Source organism: Monomorium pharaonis, chromosome 4, assembly GCF_013373865.1.
Source record: "Monomorium pharaonis isolate MP-MQ-018 chromosome 4, ASM1337386v2, whole genome shotgun sequence".
In the NCBI taxonomy this organism is placed as follows: domain Eukaryota; kingdom Metazoa; phylum Arthropoda; class Insecta; order Hymenoptera; family Formicidae; genus Monomorium; species Monomorium pharaonis.
This window is the reverse complement of record NC_050470.1, coordinates 23,926,277-23,949,652: the sequence shown is the minus strand read 5'-3', so window position 1 is coordinate 23,949,652 and position 23,376 is coordinate 23,926,277. Positions and strand designations below refer to the sequence as shown.

Sequence of the window (23,376 nt, the reverse complement as noted above, 5' to 3'; positions counted from 1 at the left end):
CGGGCGACCGGTTTTAGAGCGGCATCTCGGCTTCCTAGATTAGATCGGTTGTCGATTGGTAATTGCGGCACGATTACAGATGTTTCGTTATAACGACATTGAATTCCGCTTTCTGATCGACGAAGAGCGCCGCATTGTTTTTTGCCGGAAATTATAGATCCCTATACGCGGTTCTCCTTCTTTGTTTCTTCAGTTAATTTACACGGTATGTAAAAAGAGCGTTGAAAAAAAGTTTTGGAAACGATACACTTCATAAGCGGTGAACGCGCGTAGAGCTTGGCTCCAGCAGGAAGGTGAGACAAATTTATCGATAAACGAATCTACGACACGGCGAAACCTCAAAGCCGAGATTGGTATGGGATCGGATAATCGGCTGCTTTTATTTACATCTCCTTTTTTCCGTAATTGGACCTTATCTGACATCTCCGGCGCGATAGTCGATCGCGGCTACTGTGCGTTCCCTCATAATGGCCGTAGCGCATAGATTTCCGATGGAGCGGCACCCGCCGAGTCGAATCATCAGTCTACCATGACGCTTAAATTTTTTTAAAAAGTGTAACAAAATATTTAATATGATTTTTATGCAAATTAATAATAATGTAATATTGTATATTTATATGTAAGATTTATATATACCGAGGATGCTACTAGAAAAATAATTTTTGTCATTTCTCACCCCTTACTCGTAATTTCTTTAATTTAAGGTCTAATAAACGATCATTAATTACTTTGATGGATTTTAATTCATAAACACCCAAGTCCATTTAGTACCTATAGACGAGCGATTCACCCACCAATCTGTGGCCCATCTTCCAGTCAATAAACAGCGTAAAAAGAAACAGCAATAAAAATCTGCGCGCCACAACCATCGATAAAAACCTAATTACAAACTGCACCAATCCATAAAATGGTCTAATAACAGTTTTACGGCCGAGGAATCGGCCGAATATTACGGGCAATCATCAAAATCGCATGAATTCACGTAGCAATATGGAATTTTATTCATGTTACTCTTATTAGAAACAAATCGGTGTTTGATGATTTCAATTATGATACTCTTCTAATTTGCACTCGAGCCCTGTATACTGCCAGCTCACCTCGGATAGCAGAAAAGCATAATTGAGTCTCGCAAAAAAAAAAAAGAAGGGCAAACCGCCCCTGGTTTCTTTGGGCGCGGCCGTGCAAGCAATGCATATTAATTGGGCATCGCAATTTCACAAGTGTCGGCACGAATTACCGACCGTTTCACAAACTATAAATGTTTCTAGAAAATTTAATCGCGGGATATTTAATGAATCGGCGGGCCCACGACGTATTTAACTGGCACGGAAGGAGACACCGTATGCGTTTAGGGAATATAAATGCCGCCCAATTTTATTTCGTTACTCGTTACGAAACATAACTCGGGCGCTGTGCATGGCTATGCTTACAGCAGGTTTATCCCGAATAAACAAATGAGCCTCGTTAAAAGTGTACATTATTGAATCGTTTGAAAACCGCGTTCCACGGATACATGCGGCCCTATCCTGCGCTTGATTTTCAATTAACTTTGCGTGCTGAGAAAAATATGCGAACAAGGCGCGAATAACACGGTGCATCTGCGCCGCGATTTATCACGACGCGCTACGGTCGCAGTCCCGAATTAGCATTTATGTTTCACGAATGCAACAACCCGCGTCCGATGTCGAACGTAATGAAAATCGTAAAAGTCGCCATGTCACGCCTTTACCGCGCCGCGGCGGAGAGAGACGCCGGATGATCTCGATGGGAACGGGTCCACAGCTGTTGCTGCGCGACGAAAACTCGAGGCTCGAATTCGACGGCTATAAATGTAGATTTACGAGACGGGCACCACGGAGGTGCGTATCGATCTGGCTGTACGCACATTCCGCTTAATGGTCTTTAACGATGTCCTAAATTACAGTCGTATTTCAAGATGCCCGAACAAACGATTATGAGCTACTGCCTCACCGCGTGGAGCCAGGGTCGCGTGGTCATTGTAGCGCGCTCCCGCTTGCCATCCAGCGAGAATAGTATGTAACACGTCCAATTACATCTTATTTTTGCTATTTTCCTCACTGCGATAGAGAAAGCTCTATACTTTATGATCACACGTTACCTTTATAAGACCTTATCAAATATAATCGATCTCTTCGCTGCAGAAAATATCGCACACTGCAGATTGCTATCGCGATTGCTTAATGGTTTATCGGATAATTTTTTTTGTGGAGGAGGAACATTAACAGAAAGCGCATGATGTGTACTAAATCGAGTTGGCCGGATAATTGTGTAAATACGTTCGTGGCTACATTTCATTATATCGCAAGAGTCTTACGCGATCTTACATGATGTATAGTGATCGAGTAGCCCGTTGGGAGGTCGAGCGAAGCGTATACTGATCGGATACTGATATCGATCGGCGAGGATGTGCCACCCGATCTTCGGTATTGCTTGAAATCGATAATCCTCCATCCACGGCAAAGGTCTTAATGAAACGGTGTAGCTATCATAAAAAATTGGTTGTTTCAATTATAGTAGAGTGCGTCCGACTTTTCCCTCGTGCATGTATGCGCTGAAACGTGACCCGCCTCCAAATAAAAATCCGGGTATAATGTAGATGCAATGCATACATAATGACTAAAAAAAAAAAATAGACGAGATAAAATCCGAAATACAGTATCTTCGGGAAAATTTCGAGAACATTCGGAAAGTTAATCGCGCAAGAAGAGAGAGGCCTCGAGTCTGTCGAAAATTATGGGTTGCAATTCAGGGTGAAATGAATGATCGCTACGTTAAATATTTATACGCGGTGGATCCAGAAAAATCGCGAGGTGGGAGAGCGAAGATTCGGCCGAGTCGAATCTGAAATTTGATAATGCCTTACTTGCAACATGCATTCGCCCGGAAGCTGCAAATTATGCTGTTAGTCGCCACGTATTACCTTGTATCGCGCTGCAGGTGCTTCCGTGTGTGGTCTTGTGTATTTTCGCAATTGTTTAATAACGTAATTTCATCGCGAAATTCACGTATCAATTGTAGTATCTCAACATTTCGAAGATTTATCGCTGTTGCCATCTATTATATCCGCACAAAGAAAATGTTTCCTTAGAACTTTCCTTAGAAATTTAATAAAATTTTACTACAACTCTCTACTACATTTTACGTAAAAAGTATAATAAAATTCTTCGAGGTCCAAGTTGTCTTACGGCTACTATGATTTTAAGAGTAAATTCTGAGAGAAAATTCTCTTCGTGCAGGCATTTATCTTTGTAACTCAATTGTGTCCCTTGGAAGAAGAAAACTTCATCATAGAAACACTTAGAACTAATGCATCTTTTCCCATGTGCGTAATAGCGAAAAAAAAAGATAATGCTACATAGATAATATATTTTCAAATAGCATTTTTTTTATTGATGATAACAATTACTTTGACTTTATCAGGAACGATCGAAGTGGCTTGTAGATATAAGATTTAAAAAAATTTAATTACCGACCTTAGAAACATCTAAACCCTAATAAATATTTTCGTGTAATAAGATCGAGTGTATAATGGACGAGGATAATTACGTATACACAATAATCTGTTTCCCGTCGGAAAATAACCCTCTCATAAGAAGAAGGACAACGCTAAAGGATCTTCACCTAAGACGTCCTAAACGCATGTAATTTTCAGTTCCACAAGAAGCAAGAAAAGGGATAATAGTGGTGAATTTAACATTGTAGCGGAATAAATTAGCATAATTTTATCACGAATGCGACATTTAATCCAAGATACCGCAGGACGCAGTAATTTCTACGGCGACTGTATAATTTCCTAAATGCCCGCCGGAATTAAATGTTTTGCATACCAATGCGATAGCTTCTCCTCTTTAGATTACAGAAGTTCGGCACCTTGGTAGAATCAAATGTTCTTTTATCTCATGATGTCTTTTTAAGGTGTTGAAAAGATTCGCAATTAGATTTTTAAATTACTTTCTTTCATCAAATTTGCATTTTAACTCTTAAAAAATATCAGCTGCTCAAATACGACAATCATATTTTAACCAGCAAAGACAGTGTACTTATATAATTAACATAAAATAGTTTTGTAGTAAATGATACGATACACATAAAATATGTCATAATAATTTTCAATTTTAAAGCGACATAGAGAAAAAAGATAACAAACCTCGTAACAGAATAAATTAGCATTCAAAGTACGGACAGCCTTGTAAGCAATGTAGTAATTTCTCTATGCTTTAATAATTTTTTAAATAACCAGCAGAATACTATGATTTCAATTCTATTTTTATTCACATTTATTCTCATCCGTTTATTTGGAAGTATAAAAACATTTTAACATAATAAGAAACTCGAATCTATACATCATCGAGAAATATAATTGTCATGGCACAGGATAATCTCATTTAATTTTTTCAAACTTCAGATCTCTCTCTCTCTTTCTCTCTTTCTCTCCTGACAATGTCCCTAACGCTCAGATGTGAGCACGTGAAAGCATGGGTCGGAGTTCATGCAAGTTTCGCTCTCGGAGTTCATGCACCCCTCTCGAAGGCGAGATAAACCAATAAAGCAGTACGATAGCGCCGAGGCAGGTGCAACGTGGGCGGTGAGTTACCGCGTGGGTCACAGGTCATCCCGAAGGCAGGATCTGCCGTAATCCTTCTCACACCCGTACCACTTTCTCGCCCTTCCTGCTAACCCTACGAGGTGGGATTCACCTAACGACGCGATCAGACGTCGGGAAATATCCGGCGAGTTTCACGCGCGAGTAGATACAACGAGATACATGAAGAAGGCGTATACCCTTGGGCGAGTCTGGGCACTCAGGGATTTCTACGTTCCTTATCAAGAAATTTTCGATGAGTAGGCGACTGTAATTTTCAAAGTTGAAATCTTCTGAAATCGCAACTCCCCGCAACACTATCGTTTTTTTACGGCGAAAATGCATTTAATTATGTAAAAAAGAAAGATAATCAAGTTTCAATAAAATTCCATTACCTCGGCACTATTTAGAAAGCTACAATGGACTTTTGTTTCAATTGATAGAATAAAGAATCGAGTTATTTGCGATCGAAGGGGGCACGGGATTCAGCTGAAAGAGAATTGCTGCACGGATTCTCGCATAAGGAGGCTTGAAAACGGCGGTAAATCGTCTTTCTCCTCGCGCTACGTCATGCCTGCTTTGTGTTGCCCGAGTCACGTCCAGAATCGCCTAATGAATTTAAAATGACCGTGCGAGTTTTTCGTGCGACCGGCGAAAAACGGCGGGCTCGCAGAGAAAGAAAGAGAGAGAGAGAGAAAGAGAGAGAGCACTTCCGAGGGAGTCGCGGGGAGCTGGCAATTTCGACGAGCAGCGAAAGAGTAGCCTTCGTCACATAAAAATGCAAATTTTTGTACCGTATTGCATGGGCGCGCGGGCGCAAGGTTCTCGCCTGCCGGCTACGTTTTTGCTGAGGCCCCGGGGACCTTTTTTTCACTTGCAGAGGATATCCCGGCACACGCCATTACGGTTCGTCAGGTGCTTTTCGACGAAGCGCCGATTCCTGGCAAATTCACTTTTAATGATCGTCCGCCGTCCGGCGTCACGTGAAAATTTAATTTGCGAACGCGCACGTCGCACGAAATCGGTAATTCGTCTCGGCAAAGACGAAAAGGTATAATCTTTACGACTCGTTAGTTTCCGGCGACGGGCCGAAGCGTGTGAGTAATTCCCCTCGACGTATACGATTTCAAGATTCGTATGTACTTTTCATTACAAAGATTGGATTTAATTTGAAACGTAAAAGCCGGACTCCACGCTTAATTAGATAATATCACGCAGATTGAGGCTGTACGCGATTTTCGATCAATCTCCAACTGCGTCCAAATTATCCCGACGGTCGGCAGATGTAAAGCTATCTCGCCATCTAGGAATGTTACGATTTACGCGTCCATCTCTGCGGTGACTTCCAGTTCTTCCAGTTAATTTAAAGCAATGGGACCGATTCTCTCGCTCTTGAGATCTTGCTCTAACGATCGAATTGTCACGGTCGATTTATATCGCCGAGATCGCTATCGGCTCGATATTTACTTTCATCTGTCTGAAACCGAAGCATTTAGCTTAATTGCGTTAAAATGAGGCTAACGTAAAAACTTGGTTTCGTGGTTGCATCGCATGAAGAACAAGAATATGAAATCGCTGGCGATTCATTTTCATTATCGAAAAAAATTACATATACAATGATATGTATAATGATATGTATAATAAATCTATTTAAAGATAAGTAAACATAATTGATTAAAATTTTAACACACACACACACACACACACACACACACACACACACACATACACGCGCGCGCGCGCATACTGCGTTAAAAGAAATAGAACTGTCGATATTCAATCAACATCTCATGTCTAGACCTATAAATACAAATTTTCCATCAAGATAGTTGTTGAAAAATACTTTCTAAATTTTTTAAATTAATTAATTTTGTCTATCTGAGATGCCAGTTACACCAAATCCACGTGCGCAGACGTATACGCATATATACGTATGTTTTGTAACAAAAAATTTTTTTTTTATTAATTTAATCTCAAAACTATTGATAGGACGTCTCTAAACGATAGAACTCTATAGATTTAGTCTTCTCTGTGGTCGTATATTCGAAATACGGTGAGATGCTATTATGTGTTTTTGGAAGTTAGCATCTCTTTTATAAAAATTTAATTAAAATAGGTAATTCAATGGAATATTGTTGAAACCTATCAAGAACTGTAGAACTATGCTGGATGCAAGTAATTCTGCAGTATTTTTATGAGATGCTAAACTTTGAGATGCTAACTTCACACACGTATAATAAAGTCACGTCTATTTTACAGGAAAAAAAGCGTGCAATAAAAAAATAAAAACACGAAGATCGGTGGTTTGTGGCAGAAAGAAATACCATCCGCTTATTTCCTTCGAGGAAAGTTTCTTTTGCGCGCGTAATTCGCGCACCGTAATTATCGCCGTTCTAATTTCGAGATAATCGCTCTCTTTTCTCTTAAAGCAAAAGCCCTTGAGGCGAAGTTTACCCGCATTCCGGCAAATCGCGCACGGCACCGATTAAATACGTAAACGCTAATTGAGACATACGTATTTGCAGGAAATTGAGCGAACCGATCATTACCGTCCGCCAAATGCACTTATAATAGTGCTGTTTTAATTATCGCGCGCAAAATCGAAGGTAGTGCCACCGATTTATCACCCACAGGGCAAACCCTGCCCGACGCGATGGACGTTTTCTTCGAAGAACTTTAACCGCCGGTTTGGCCGCTTACATTTATTTATCTCTTCCTCTCTCTCTCTCTCTCTCTCTCTCTCTCTCTCTCTCTCTCTCTCTCTTTCAAAATGGCTAGAAGCGCTTCACCGATTCAACCGTATGTAATGTTCCCTGATTTTTATTTCAAAGAGAGTAATTAATTATATTTTCTTTTATTACGATCAATTTTGCACGGATTCACTTGTTCTTATATTGCGTTTGTCCTTAGTTTTTTTTCTTTCTAAATTTCGATGCGCGACATAGTGAAATTATACGCCTCGGAGGCGTAAGCGATATCACAAGAGAGAAAAGTTCGAAGAGTGGGGACAGTGATAAATCACAAATTACACGAACTCGTTGGGACCGAAGACAAATTGAAGTCATGAGCTACGCAGCGGGTAATAATATAATTATAGGACGGTGTAGGGTTCTTTCGACATTTCAGTTTTTTGCCATTCTCTACACCAAGAACCACTCGATAAGCATGGTTGATTTACTGACATTTTTTATCGCGATATTTCATAGGTGATATTCAATATCGATATCTCTGTAGTATGGAAGAAATAATTTTATGGATAAAGTTACGAAAGACGGATGACGGTTATTTGTCAGGATAATTACACGCAGGACACGTGAGATTGGTTTGTAATATTATAATATTATCATAAAATTTAATTTCTTAAAAAAGGGTAAAGCACGTGGTATCATTCACAGAGAAACTCATTTAGGGCTACATGTTTTACTTAATGATCTAAATTATATTTCGCAAGAATTTAAAATATCTTGTTTCAATTTCTTAAAGCTTTCCTCGCGTTTTTATTTCATTTCAATGTTAAAAATAAGGCAGTGTTTATTGGAGTGTTTACATCGCTATTATTTCGGCAGAAAGGAGAACAGATAAGCAGCTATGCGAAGTAACTAGTAAAGCAACCCGAGAGATTGTGCACAGATAAACTCAAATGCAAAAGTGGATCATTACACGTATAGAAGTGAAGCGGTTGGAACGTCTTGCGTAAGGACAATAAATACTTCGATCAGCGCCTTGTGAGGTGTCAGTTAGCATCGCGGCGACGTATCCGGGACAGCATGGCGGCGGCGAGTCGCAAAGAGCACGCATCCTTCCACTTTTCGGCTCGCGACTAAAGTATGTCTGCCTCCGGTGACAGGCACCTGCAGCCATCTGAAGGTAGGTATCCTCTCTCGCGTACCCTTTTGTCGAGGATTTACATATCTCCGGGATGAAGTCTAGCCAATGGCAGCAGTGAGAGTTTCGGCAAAGAGTTGCGAAAGGAAGACGAAGTGTTCTAGATGGCGAGATTCCAATTAGCTGCTAGATAGACTTTAAGTAGAACCAAGCTTTCGGATATTACAAAAGGCCGGATCTATCTTGTAATATGTCGAGATTATTAATGCTAGAAAAAAGCGTGTTTAGCCGGTCAAAAAATTTTTTGCTTCGATTTGCTCAAGCTATTGTTGTTCGATAGCAATTAAAAATATTTAATTCTTATAAACTGTCGCAAAATTACTATTGGATAATATCGAATGCAATCGATCTTGAATCATTGGACAAGCTCAAAATATCCTGCTAATTTCTTCAGGTTTGTCGATTGGCGACATCAACGAGACTATTGGTGTCAATCATTCGTTAAGTACTCGCATGACCGCAAAGATAAGAACAGTTGCGGTCGATAAATCATGTCAATTATATATTGTTTATGATCAGCTGCTCGCGCGAACGAAAGCGGATCCCGTAGATCCCGATCGGATCCGTTCTGTGGCTCGCACCGAGTCGGACTTCTTCAGGAGCATCTATAGTTAAGGCCGTTTTCAGCGCACTGATAATTGGGTGAGTAAAGCCACACGACACCTTGCGGCCCGCGCCGCCGCCACGATCTCCGCCGCACTCGTTGCGGGCCCAGGGCCATCGTAAAGAGTGGCTCTGCCACCATCGTGGGCATCAGGAACCCTCAGTCAGTCCCCCGTCCAGACAATAAATCTGGCCCTTCGGTGGGTAATTGGGTTCACTCGCTGAGATCAGTCCGATACTGTCTGCGGCGTGTCCGTCTGTCCATCCGTTCGCCGCTTAGCTCCTGTCCTTCCAACGTTCTGCACCGTCTTTTCTCTTTTATCCGCCGCGGACGTCTTCTACGTCCTTTCCGTTCACAGGGACTCCGCCTGAGGAATTCCAGCTCGGTGTTTAATTATTCTCTCCTCGTATCTCTCATATACGATGTGATTCCAGTAATTGTCGAATAGTAATTCGGCGCATACCCCGAACTAGCTCCCATCGATATTGTAAAATAAGTTTTTCTCGAAAATGAAATAATGATGAATCGCGAAGTGCATCGAATTCGTCACGAGTCAAATATTAACAAAATTTATAGACGCGTCAGTTTTGTCAAAAGATGTACAGCTGGTTGAAGTTTCTTATTGAACGTGGGTTTCGAATCGAACGAAGATCGTGTCGTATGCAAAACATTGAATTTCCGAGGGTCTTCAAGGGTTTGCGGCAAACTCGCAGAATCGCAAAGACCTGCCGATCTGTGGGAGTCAGTTCAAGTCTGGCTATAAATCTGAATAATAAATGAGTCCCGACGGCCTCTAAGAAGTCTCCGACTCAGCGAGAAGAGACGTTGCTGAGGGTTTAAAAGATGAATTTACGAGGATACCGCGCATGAAGCTCTACGAGACCAAAAAAAAGGGGGAAGAAAATCGTACGCGAATAAATAGAAGGCGACTCATGGGCTTTTAACCGTTATTTTGTAGGGCTTTATAACGACGAATAAATACTTCGCCTTGTTTTTCTATCTCGTTCGGATCGTTAACATTTTCCTGAATTTGTTGCGAGGATAGCCCTTATCGGATATCAGACGGGTACAAGTCTTGTTTTCCAGCCCTTCGTTATCCGAGTAACCAGTTGTTCCTCTCTGTTCTCGCCGGAATAACCGCTATCATGATAACCGGGAATCTCGATTCGTACGAATTCTCAGCATTCTATAGACGAAGGAAACCACTTTTCTTCTCGTAGTAGGGGACTCTTGAACTTCAAAATCTCGCTCAATGATCTCCCATTCTAAACCTCCGAGAATCACCGACACCTGCCTTTGTTCGTGATACCGTGGGCGTGTAGGGGCGCGTACGGATTTATTTATGCCCACGAACCACCCTAATGAATTTTCGTCCGCGGTGTGAAATTTCGTCGATTTCATAATTGGCTCATTTATCTTCCAGCCTACAATCAGCAAACCTCGAGCGAAAACCGCGCACTGGGTAATTATTTCGTAATCCCTTACGACTTTGTCTGGCTCTACCTCGTTGTAATTAACCCCTCAGAAAATATATGGCGTATTTTCGAATTATTGTTTCCATACGTAACCACACGCCGTAGCCGTTTACGCACTCCGCTCCGTAGATTGCCGATATATAACGCGAATTCTACTGCCGGCCCTAGCGCGCAACGATAAATCATGATCCATTTAATTCGCTTAAAGATAGAGATTAAATCTTCCCTTCTTTAATTTCCTCACGTAAAGATTTTTCACTACTAGCGTATAGTCCTAGCGTGCGTAAAATGTTGTCGCGCGATGCATGACGTTTACGATTTTTTTATTCCCCAGTTTTATCTACATTTCACTATGGAATTCACGCGACGTGCAAATAAGAAGAAACGCAAGTTGTGCGGCACGTCAAAAGTACCGACGTCGAAGCGGAGGTGCAAGGTGTATAAATGTGATGAGACGTGCGATACCGATGCCGCGGGTATGTTACCGTTCGTGCGGTATAAGGTTGCCGTAGAAGAACAAAAAAAAACCACACTTTTACCTCTCGCCGGCAGTGACTATCTCATATCACTCATCTAGTTATTAAATTATTTATTTCAATATCGAGGTAGCAATATTTATGTAATTTTGTTTACATAATTCTTTCTTTTAATCCAAAGAATATAAATAATACATAGAGTATTTTATTGCTACACAAAAAGAACAATTTTAAGAACTTTGCAATATTCAAAAATTTAACTAGATGTAGATTAGAAATAATTTTATGGGCTATCGAAATAATCATAAAAGACGTACAAACATCATAACATTGCTGCAAAAAATTTTGACATTCTAAACAGCTCAAACAACTAGTATAATTTTTAGTTTAACGTATAAGTTATTTTTTAATTTGTATTTCAGTAAAATCGTTCTTTCTATATACGTTTATAATAAATTCATAAACATTTTACCATCAATATTGGGAATAATTATTAGGAAAAGATTCTTTAAATCCTCGTAATTATTTTATAATATCTTCATTTTCATATATTTTAGTTATGTTTGAAATATAATTTTCACAAATTTTTTGTGTTAAAATTAAAATAAAAAATAACTCACCGAGCGATGCGCAACGGCAGAGTTATAACTGCGACATGTCTGTAACATACAAATATATTCATATTAAAGCAATGTATAAAATAATCAATACTTAAAAACATTTTTATTGGATGTGTTAAATTTTTTAATCGTCCTTTTAACAGATATTTTATTAAAAAATGCAAATACAAAAAAATAATCACAATCACTGTTAATTACTATGTATTTTTTTTAAGTTAATAATTAATATATAGAAAATTTATTATAGAGAAGAGTTGATAAATACGCAAATCGTAGCCTGGACATTATGCATAAAATATAAATAATTAACATTACGTGTATACTATGTTTCACAAATTGTCATGAATGTAAATAATGATTAATGGATCGTGCAAATTTTAGATTTCATCAGAAATAGTGAAAATTGTGTTCTAAACTTTAATTTTTAATAATCTACTTTTAATTTTATCAAAATATGAAAGTAATATATTTTAACAAATAAAGACTGATAAAAAAGTGATAATAAAACTAATAATTGATACGAATAAAAATATATTAGTTGTAAAATAAATTCAAGCCTGTTTCATTTCAATGTCTTTTTTATTATTAACAAAATAAGTATTAATTAATGATCCCTTATATTTTCATAATTATTTTAATTCATAAATTCGATACTTTCAAAGGCAATACGAATTAAGAGACTCACATGTTCATCCATTGCCCGACAATGATTCATTCCTAATAGGCACCCCTCGTAAGATAAAGGAGGCGTAGACCTTTATCGACCTAGCGACTACTTCGCATCGATAATTAGATCGATAAATGTCCAGTCAGCCGCTGCCGACTGATGGCGCCGTGGCTATTTTCTACGTTCCCCTTACCCCGTTCGGGATGCCTAGAAACTCGATTCATTGTCGGGCAGTGTGCTATTTAAGCAACTGATGCCTTAATTCGTATAAATATTATTTCGTCGCTTATCAAATATTAAACAAGAACGAATGACAAGTGCTATGAGTGCCAAGGCGAACGCAGCCCAAGTGAGACGCAACGTCCGACATAAAATCTTTTTAGGATCACAGCGTTGAATATCTCGACGATATTGCATCGACGTTGCACCTCGAAAGGTATGTCGTATAAAGCAGGTTAAGTCGCGCGTCCGAGAATCGGCGGACGAAATCCACCACGAGATAGCAAATAGTAAACAAATAACGATCGCTCACCTCACGGTTGCTCCGCCGTCGCGTCTCCCGCTGCCTCAGGCCCCCTCCTCCTCTCAGCCTCCAACCTCCAACGATGCTCCTTCGTGGCGCACACATTCACTCGCGAAAGTATCGTCAGTTACGTTGGCGCGACACTTCGCACGGCACTCCCGGCTCCCGGTGTTAAACTCGCGACGGGGCGCGCATTTTTTTATGCGGCAGCGGGAGAATAACGCGGACAGACGAATGAAATCACGACGCGTTCGGCACTCGCGACGGATATGACACGCAAGTAGACGCAACGAGTGAATCGAACATGGCGGAGGGAATGAAGTTGGCGCGGCTGACTTCACTCGGCAGGAGCTATCGCCGCGAGCTATTGCTATCGATATTTTTTCGCGCACATTTTGGACATTGAATAATATGATCTCTAGATTATTTTTGTATGTACAATACGAGCAAGCGATATAAGAGGAATAAAAGAGGGTGAAAATATTTATAAAGAACTCTTGATATTGTATAATAATACAATCGTTGCTTCGCCAATTGTTTTGCGCGCTAGATCTTAATTAAATAAATCTCACCACACGAATTTTATATTATTCATTTATAAATATTGATTTTTATTCTCCATTACCAAATATAAAAATTAAATTAAATACGAGACTAAAAACGATATAATAATGACTATACTCATTAATTAATTAATATAATCGAAATTCAAAATCTATTATTAAATGCGGTATTCAGCATTTCGCATACATTCCGCAAAGTATATTGAATAAACAATACATTACATAATTCACTGGACGTAATTAGATCTATGTAATTAATTTTATTTTTTTCATTCTCTTTTGTACTCAACTGTTTTCCCTCAAGGATGTATCACATCTTAAAGCATTACCAAAAATGTTAAATTCATACATTATTAACTAAGAAATAGCACTTTCTTTTATTTCTTATCTAATAAATATTCGTGCAAAAGTTTATTTAAATCTTAAAAAATCTTGCATTTATGTGATGCATTTATAATGAAATGGATTACAAACGAAGATCATGTTTTTAAAGAACGAGAAAAAATATTATAGTTATCGTAAAAAAAAAAAAAAAAAAAAAAAAAAAAAAAAACACGATTACAGAATGAAAACAGTCGGTGATGAGATCGCGAAAACGAAATAGATGAAAAAATATTTCATTGACATATTACAGAAAATTGGAAAATTTCTACCTTGTAATTTCGCGCAATCTAACTGTTCGATCCCCCTTTATAAAAGGCACTCAATTAACGTATACGACGTTCATACTTACAGCGTCAATGTAATAACCTTCGAGCGGCGTTATACGCCACAATTATCGCAATTATCCCGTTTGTTACATGATTCCGGTACGGATTAACGAGATCTCACACCCATTGCCTGTGGTCCGGTCTCTCGGCTGCCGCGTGATAAGAAACGCGCCTTTCGTAGCACCGGCATCCGGTGAGAAACGAATCTCTCTCCCGGCTCACCTCCGCTCTTTTCACGGTCCACGAGGTCGCGCGGGGGACTCTTTCTTGCCAGGCCACGAATATCGTCGGCTCGTGTACGCCGGCATGTTTTGCTCTTTAGGAATCATTAGCTCCGGCTTTCGCGGCTAATTCAAATTGCAATTTCTGTGTCGCGGAGCCGCCCGACCGGCTCCATTCCTCCTCATCAAAATACCGTGCGGCGCACACGCCGCACAGCGCGCGGGATCTACCGGCTTTGCAAAAAGCAGAATTAACTTTTACAACGGGAAAAAGCGCGACCGCTCGTTTTACGCGGGGCCGACCATCCGATTTCTTTTCTTCACGCTCGCGCGGCGTCAAAAAGAGCGAAGCGGGTTTTTCCTTTGACGAGAGCTTTCCGCTCGGAAGGCATTCGATTTTCAATAGAATCTGTATTTCTTTCTTTTTTTAAATAAAAATACTAGTTGACGTTCGCTACAGCAAAAGTATCTTAAATATTTTGACATTAATCAACTCATACTTCTTTTATTCTTTATAAAAACTGGACTAGTCGTTGTATTGTAAATAATACAAATACCTGAGTTTTACTTGATGAACAAGCAAATTCTTCAAATATTATTATAACATAAAATGTAATATTAAATAATTAAAATCGGTATGTACATAATTGAATATTTGATGCATACGTTGTACACGATATTATGTACATTACTATATATGTGTGTGTGTGTGTGTAAATTTGGTAAACAGTAAAATATTAAAATATTAAAATATTTTAGGTTACGTACAATTATTAAATTATTATTAAATCAATATTAAATTTATTTTTAAATTTAATTGAACATATTTTATTTTCATTATTAAATATGTTATTATATATTTTCACCACAAAAAGCCGCTAATATTAACGTCAATATTATTACGAAACCTTAATTTGTAAAAAAAAAAATAAATATTGAATTTGCAGAATGTTTGCAAAGAGTGCATTTATTCGCAAGGGTCTTCATAGAAGAGCACCGCTTCTCGTCGCGGCGGTGCGCTCCGCCAGGGATTCTTTGTCCGGAGGAATGCAACTGACCCTCTCCTCCTCCTTCTCTGCTCAACTCTCGTGTCCTCCCACCACCGCTGCAGCTGCAGTCACGCGTGGCACGCTCTGCACACGTGGATCGCGCGTTTTCTAACTCGTTCGTGCTCGACTCTCTCCGGATGCGCTCGCGAGACGATGCCCACCACGTGTCCCTCGTCCCGGAGATTGGATCCCACGCGCATTCGCGCTCGCACCGGGCGATTCATTATCAACACGAGAAGTCGCTCGTGCATCATCGCGTCGCGCAATTAAGCCGATCACGCGAATGACCCGCAGTAATGGCTCGTGTTCATTTAACATTTGCTCGGTTATTTTGCTCAAAATTTTGATTACACGATATACAAACCTGGGAACGGCCGTTATTCCACATTGCGGAGGCAAAATGCGTGCTTTTGGCGATACGTGTCGCAATTAGATATCATAAAGGTAATAATAGACGATGGAGAAGCAGCGCGTTATTAAAAGATCGTATTTTATGGAAATCACAATTGAATGAAATTTTTTGAGTTTTCCTGCAGGCGAAAGCATTTTTAATAATGTCTTTGCCGAGTTTTTTTTTACAGTTAAGTAAGATTGATAATTAGTATTTCTTTTTTGAAATTAGACTTGATCGCGCAATTTGTTTTAATTCATCTAATTGCAGGCAGCTTTATGCGATAATATTGGAGTACGAGCTTTTTCTCGATGCAAAATAATACAATACTAATGAGCGTATACAAAACCTTCCGAGATTTATGTTCCGAGACATAGTTCCATATATTTCACCCTAATTCATCATCATTCGAGCTTCCGAAAAGGCTGGCGGTATATCATTCCTCGAAAAGTAATTAAGAATCCACCCCCTTCGGTCAAATTCCGACACCCTAATTGGATGCAGGACATATCCTATTAATTTCTCTTGTACCGGTCCATTTGACTAATGAATCTGTGGCAGCTAATTGCTATAGAGTTTCTACTGGATACGAGAACGCACAACTCATCCGCGTTACAATAAAATAAATTAAAAGTGAATGGATGGTTAAATCTGTTAAACAAATCACAGTGTTATATATATTGTGTATGAAAATTGTGTTTAAAATTATTTGAATTATTTTATCAAACTGTAAATTTACAAAAAAATATTTTTATTATTATATTATAAAACGTAGTTATATATAATTTTTTTAATACTCTGCGCAATCAAATATATAAATTGCAGCGAAATTTATAACGATGTAACTACCGCAATTAAGATTCCCCTGACAATCAAGTATCACGATTTCGGAACTGGAAACAGCGGAGTGTCGTAATTATCTCTGAAATTACGAAAAAATAACAGTTACTCAGCTTAGATCGTAAAATTGAACTAACGAGAAGCGCGGTAAAATAGCATTCATCACACGCTATAAAAAAGGGGGACCTAAATGTGAGTAAATGTGACGGATGCAAGTTGTTATACGTTTAATTTTTGGCCACACACGAATAGGTATGTGTTTAAAAAAAATCCTCAGGTAAGGAAAGTATATGAAACAAAATAAAATGTTCAAGTCATAAGTTAACAATAGTAATTGAAAAACAATGATACATGCATGGGTCTATGCATGAACAAGAATTTTGCCCTAATATAAAGATAAACCTAATATCAGATAAACATTATATAAAAACTATTAAATTAGATTATTAATAAATATTATTTTATATACACACACACATATATATATGCATGCATAATACAACTGTGACATAATGCATAATTATAATTACGTTTTATTCAGTACATTGAAATTGCATATTTAATTAGTTTTTTTTCTTTTTCTATTTGCCTTTATTTTCATATTTTCTAAAAATTAATTTTACACTTATCTATTTATTCTTTATATTTATGTTTGGGATAAATATTTAAAAATTAATACTAAATCTATCTCAATAAGTTTCCCAATTTTTTCTTCTTTCTTTTTATTTTGATTTTTAAAAATTAGATTTTTGTATTTTATTTTGATTTCTCCTTAATTCTTTATTGCATTATTGGTAAAAAAAAAATATATATATACATATGTATATTTATATGTGAATGTGTATAAAGCTTGTATCTGTAGTATCGTAGCCTAAACTATGGATCAATGATTCTGCAGAAGTCTACTGTAGTCCAACGAGTTATGTATTGCCCTCTATCGCAGTTTTCTTTAAGCTTCAGTAAGTTTCGTTCAGAATATGAGAAACTATTGATAATACAAGTAAAATATTTACCTTCAAATGGTTAATTAAATATATTTTTCATTAATAATTAATTTTATTTAAAAATATGGTTATTTAAAAGTTTAAAATATACTGAGATGGATAAATGAAGTATGGGAAATACATTAAATTATTTCTTAAATAACGGTTATGATCTTTAATTATAAACTTCATGTTTGCATCATTTAGTTGTTTTTGAAAATTTCTTTTGTTTATAAAAAGTAAAAAGTTCAACTTATTTAAAATAGTAAAATGTTAAACGCGTTTAAATGAAATGTAAAGCAAATGTAAAATATTCACGTATTAATTTATATAATTTAAGATTCATTATTTTTATAATTAATTGCATAAATATAAAATTTATAATCTAATTGATACAATGATATATGTAGTTTAAATTAATTTAAAGTTTAGTCTATTTTATCATTTAATCAGTAATCGACGGGTGGTAACAACATAAACGATAATATCTCTTTTTGTACATAACACATTATTTATTATTAATATTTATTAATTTAATTATTAATTTTTAATCTTGATAATATTTTTCTTATACAAAAAAATAATTTAAAAACTTGGTAAATGCAATAAAAGTTTTCTTTAAAGCACATAATAAAGTAACAGCATCTGTCACGAATTAAATTATTTGCCATGTGTGTCAGCGCCCCACCGGACGTTATTAATAGAAAATTATTGTCCACCTGAACAAACGTTTCAATACGAACTGAGACCGGATCTTGTCCTTTTTGACTGACAAAACTTTCTCATCTACCACTACATTCTGCCAGGTGTTGAAGCATCCATGGGAATTACACTGATAACTCATCGCTTATTCTCACGATGGTGGTTTGACATTATAATATGACATTATAAACAAACTAATAATTACTTTTTATAAAATGAGTAATAACAAGAAAAAAATTATCTAAATAATAAATGTAATCCTTAAAAACATGTTTTGAGAACAAACAATGATAAAAATTAATTTATAATTTTAACATATACTGCAATATAAAATAGATTTTAAGAAACTTTTCAAAATTATGTCATATTATTATTTTGTAATTTATTTCCAATGTTTCTAAAATTTGTTTTTAATAACGCAACAATAAGATATTCATAGACGGGACAAAAATGTTAAAAGATCACATTGCATGATATGTGAAATTTAAAAATAATTGAAACGTTTTGCCGGTGTATCAGAATGAAAGCGTTCCCATAACGATAACACAATAATCAGACACATGTCGTGAGCGTCACGAAACCACCTGGATGAGTTAACTACACTTCTCATGCAGTAAGCGAACCCCAACGCGATGACACAGCGCCGATTGCGTTATATTTTAAGCAATGTTAAAGTTTTAAAATTTAGCGTTTTTATAAAACGTTTGATTAATTATATGGAAAATCGTGCGATAATAAAATAATATAAAATTCTCGCGAAGTGTTGTAGGACAACACTTTTGTAAAATTATGTTTGCATGCATAACTCGCAAAAAAATTGCCCTCTGCACCAAGAACATCGACGTACAAAGAATTTTCTAATTATCTGACTCAGGACAAGATCTCGTCTTCAGATGCAAATCTGTGTCCCACTTAAGCTACGTTGTGGAACGTCACAGGATATTTTGCATAATCCGAAATTTAACAATAACAAGACAACTTTCACAGCTGCTGCTCGGTATCCTTCACTTTTCAGAACATTGACCTAGTCTTGAAAGACTCGAGGGCAAGGGGTCGAAGCGGTAGCTTGTAAAAAAGTAACGAACTCTTTGAATGCTTTATATAGATTACATTTCAGCTAGCTGCATTTATCACATTTCACTAATTACACTGTATCAATGGCGACAGTCGTTGCCTTCAATGTGTAAAATCAGTTACACGTACGGTGTTCCATTTAGATTTATGATTTTCCATTAATCGTTCGAACTACTTGTTTATTCGCTTAACAGAAAAATAAGATAAAACTTTCAGCATTTATATTAATTATTATTTACATTAATGCAAAGCAATAAATCGAAGAAATGACAGTATGTTGGTTAAAATTAGGCGACATGTGCAATCGTATAGCATCTGCTCATACTTCCCTCTGCAGAGTCCAGGATCCCACGATCTAAGGTACAAATGTCTCACCTAGAACAGCTCTAAAAAAAGGATCATTATACTTCGCTGATTCCTTACGTCACAAGAGCCCGGCACATGTTCGTGACGTCACAGTAGGCACACGTCATCTGGCGTGACGTCGCGCGACGAAGGGGGCCCGAAATCTTAAGCGGGGCATCTGCGGGGTGTCGGGATTAAGGGGAGAAAACTTGGAGAGACGGCTAAGTTCATAGGGGGGCAGACGAGCAGAGGGAGAAATTGTGCAAGAAGAGAATGAGATGGAATTGCACGCGGCGCGTAACAAGGGGAGGGGGGACACGTGGGAAAACGGCACGCGTCCCTTTTTGGGCCCGGTGTCTTTTACACCTGGAATTTTTCGGGCATTTATCAAGAAGCCCTCGATTTTCAAGGTGAAATTCCATCGTGTGACTTCGCGTGTCTATGAACGCGAACCCCCTCGATCGGACACGAGCGCTTGATCAGAAAACGATCGATCGTACGTTCGTCTGTTGCAGACGCTTTGATATCGTTTCACCAAATTGTAAATGTTTTTCATTTTTTAAATTAAATATAATATCTTCTTAACATTATATTTTTAAGAGATTCTCTTTAGTTCTTAAAATTTCGTGGTTGCACAATTAACTTTTAATAAATACTGGTAGTTTTATAAATTATTAAATAATAATAAACATTGAATTTTAGAACGGAGATAACTTTAATATACGTCGACTTTCGCCATATTAAGTAAAAGATTACGGTAATACATAATTGTGTGACAAAAAAAAAAGTACTTGATAGAATTCTCCATGAATCCCGTGAAAGGAAGAATCTCAACGTTTATACCATATGACGCGCATAAATAATGACTTTAAGACGTCTCGGTCCGATGACCGACGCAAGAAGCACGACGTCGCAGCTGCACTCAAGAAAATCGATATAAGAACTTCAGTAGGTCGGGCAGGTGACGTTGGTCGCGTGCCAGGCTTCCCCTTCTGCAGCCAAGCAAGAAAAGCATTTTGCGCAACGTATTGTCCTTGCTTCCCCTTTGCTTGCGGTCCCTTTAACGGAGGTTACGAAAGGCGGGCCCCTATAAAATTGTGCGAAGGGAATCTATCGTCTTGCATATGGTAAAGAGATCTGCTAAGGAGAATTATAACTCCAAGGTGGAAATTCTGTAAACGATGTAACAAGGATTATTTTATCTTTCAACATTTTTTCACGTTGCTTACAATTTTTTTACTTATATACTATAAGTTACAACTTAATGTTACTGTTGTAATAAATAAAAAGAGACACATTTTAAATATTTTAGATAATACTTTAACCTAACGCTGTTAATTAGTATAATTAGTATAATGCTGTATCAGATATTCCTAGCCACCTCAATTTATGCGTTCAACTTGCGACTAGCAAATATTACTGATAAAAGTCAATCCATAGTGATATGTAAAACATTTGTTGCTCTAGGTTGTATTTGTAAAAACGATTAATTAAAAGCTTACTATTATTTAATATTTAGAATAATTATGAAGAAGTATAACGGTAGAAATATTAGAAATTATTCCAGATATTACAGCAACATGTTAGTGAAGATCTTTTTCAGCTGCGATTCTGAAATCAATAATCCAGGTGGCAGACCGCTTGGGTGCTCGGCGCGTGCCAGCATGTCTGGCAATAAGAGAATCGAAAAATCTTATAAGGAGGGGTTCTCTCCTCCGTGCAATCCGTGCAAGACCGATGCATTGTTTGCACCCCAGCCTGCAAACAGCACGAGTTCGTCGGGCAGCAGATGCGACAGACTTACTATCGACATGTTTGTACTCTTTATTTCTTCTTTCGCTCAATAAAGGAGAACCACGTCACTGCATTATTGATTTAACAAAACCTAAATTGTAAAAGTACAAGGTTCCTTTATAAAAAAATAATTTTTAGCAGATTAATACTTGCACTTAAAAAAAATTGATTATTTTACATTTATGAAGTATCTACGATTAGAATTTTTAATTAGAATTAGATTTGGATCGAAAAATGTTTTATTTAAAATTATCTTATTTTCATAAATTTTGTGTTAAATATATAAAAGAAATTTCATAGAAATAAAAATTTTTGCTCGGGAACGTAAAGAAAATTATTCAAACTGATTCAATAATCACTTTCAGGATATGTCTCATTTGCCACAGTGAATTAGAAAATAAACCGCAAAAGAGTAATGAACGTTTCTCTATTGGCTTTAAAATCCGCCAATTTTAAAGTAGATTGCATTTATTACGTATGATCTATTATTCGGTATCTACCATTATCGCTGAATAGGTTTTTTGATGTTTGATATCCCTCTTTCTAAATCAAATGTCATTCACGTAGCGAGTAAGAGATTGCAGCACGGGAGTACCGGAAGGTGGAAAAGGTTTTTCCACCGCGCGAGCATCTGCGTTTTCTTCACTCTATTTATGTATGCAGGAAGCTAGCATGAAGCTACGAGCTAGGCATGAATTTCTCACAGTAAAGTAACCAGTGATCCGCAATTTCAGTTGAGCCGGTTTAGGTACATAAACCAACTCGTTCGAAATGACAAATTTTACTGGAGGTCGACACTCAATAGCCTAGCACGGAAAATTTGCATGAAGCTATATCCGGAAGATCGTCGAGTGAAACATATCGATTGCTGGGTGAAAAGCATTTCTAGCTACACTAAAAAAAAAAAATCTTACAACTGTGGTAAAAATTGCACGTGTGTAAAAACCAACTGAAGTAGGTAAATAATTAGCAAATACTGTGACATGCATGTGTATTGTACTTAATTAATCTAACTGACAGAAACAGAATTTACAAATTCCTTATGTGACAGTCAAATTCTAGCAGATATAAAAAATTAGCGATACATTTTGGTAGTAACATCGAGAAATGGGTCTATATCAGGTATACATTTTTTGGATGGTATTTACGTTTTTTTAAAATTTAGCACTAATATAAAATTTTAATTGTATTTATTCCAAAAAAATTCCTAATTAATATTAACTCTTAATTATATTATTACACCTAGACAAATTATTACTAATTTAAATTACTGTAAATAAAATTTAAAACAACTAATACACACGTTAATAATTGTGCATTGATCCGAACGATTAGAGGTTCTACGGAAAAATTGACATGCCGAATACATGCCGAAGGATCAACTAACACCATTTGGACCTGTTCCGGCATCCCAAAGCGGGGTCCGCGGGAGGGAGGAGGAGGGACCCACCGTGGCAGAGAGGGCCCTTGACGGTAGCCGATATCGGGTACACACAGAGCCGAGCGGCACCGAAGAGGTTGCCGAAGAAGCCCGAGGACGATGGTGGGAACGCATGGCACGGTATGTTCTCACCAGCTCTCTCGGGGCGCCTAGCTGCGAGGAGCGTCGCCGCAAGGTTGCTGCCTTGTTGCTGCTACGATGTCGAGGCTGCCCCGTACCGCTGCAGCCGGAGCGTTGCTGACACCGCGCCGCTGCAGCAACCTGCCGCACCGCGACCTCGTCGTTGGTTGCCGTCACGAGCGTGATGACAACCGTGTTCCGCGACGAGCGCCGACCGAAACTGGACCCCACATGACCCGGCCGGCCCTGCCGAACCCTCCTCCTCCATTGTTTCGCTCGCGCGCGTAATA

At 37.8% G+C, this 23,376-nt stretch overlaps 1 long non-coding RNA gene across 1 annotated transcript; it reads left to right on the top strand.

Moving 5' to 3' along the window:
* The first annotated feature begins 12,260 nt into the window (after nucleotides 1-12,260).
* Nucleotides 12,261-18,549, top strand: LOC118645107. The gene is made up of 2 exons (XR_004962857.1): nucleotides 12,261-12,766; nucleotides 15,295-18,549. It is a non-coding gene; the product is annotated as an uncharacterized LOC118645107 (long non-coding RNA).
* The last annotated feature ends 4,827 nt before the right edge of the window (nucleotides 18,550-23,376 follow it).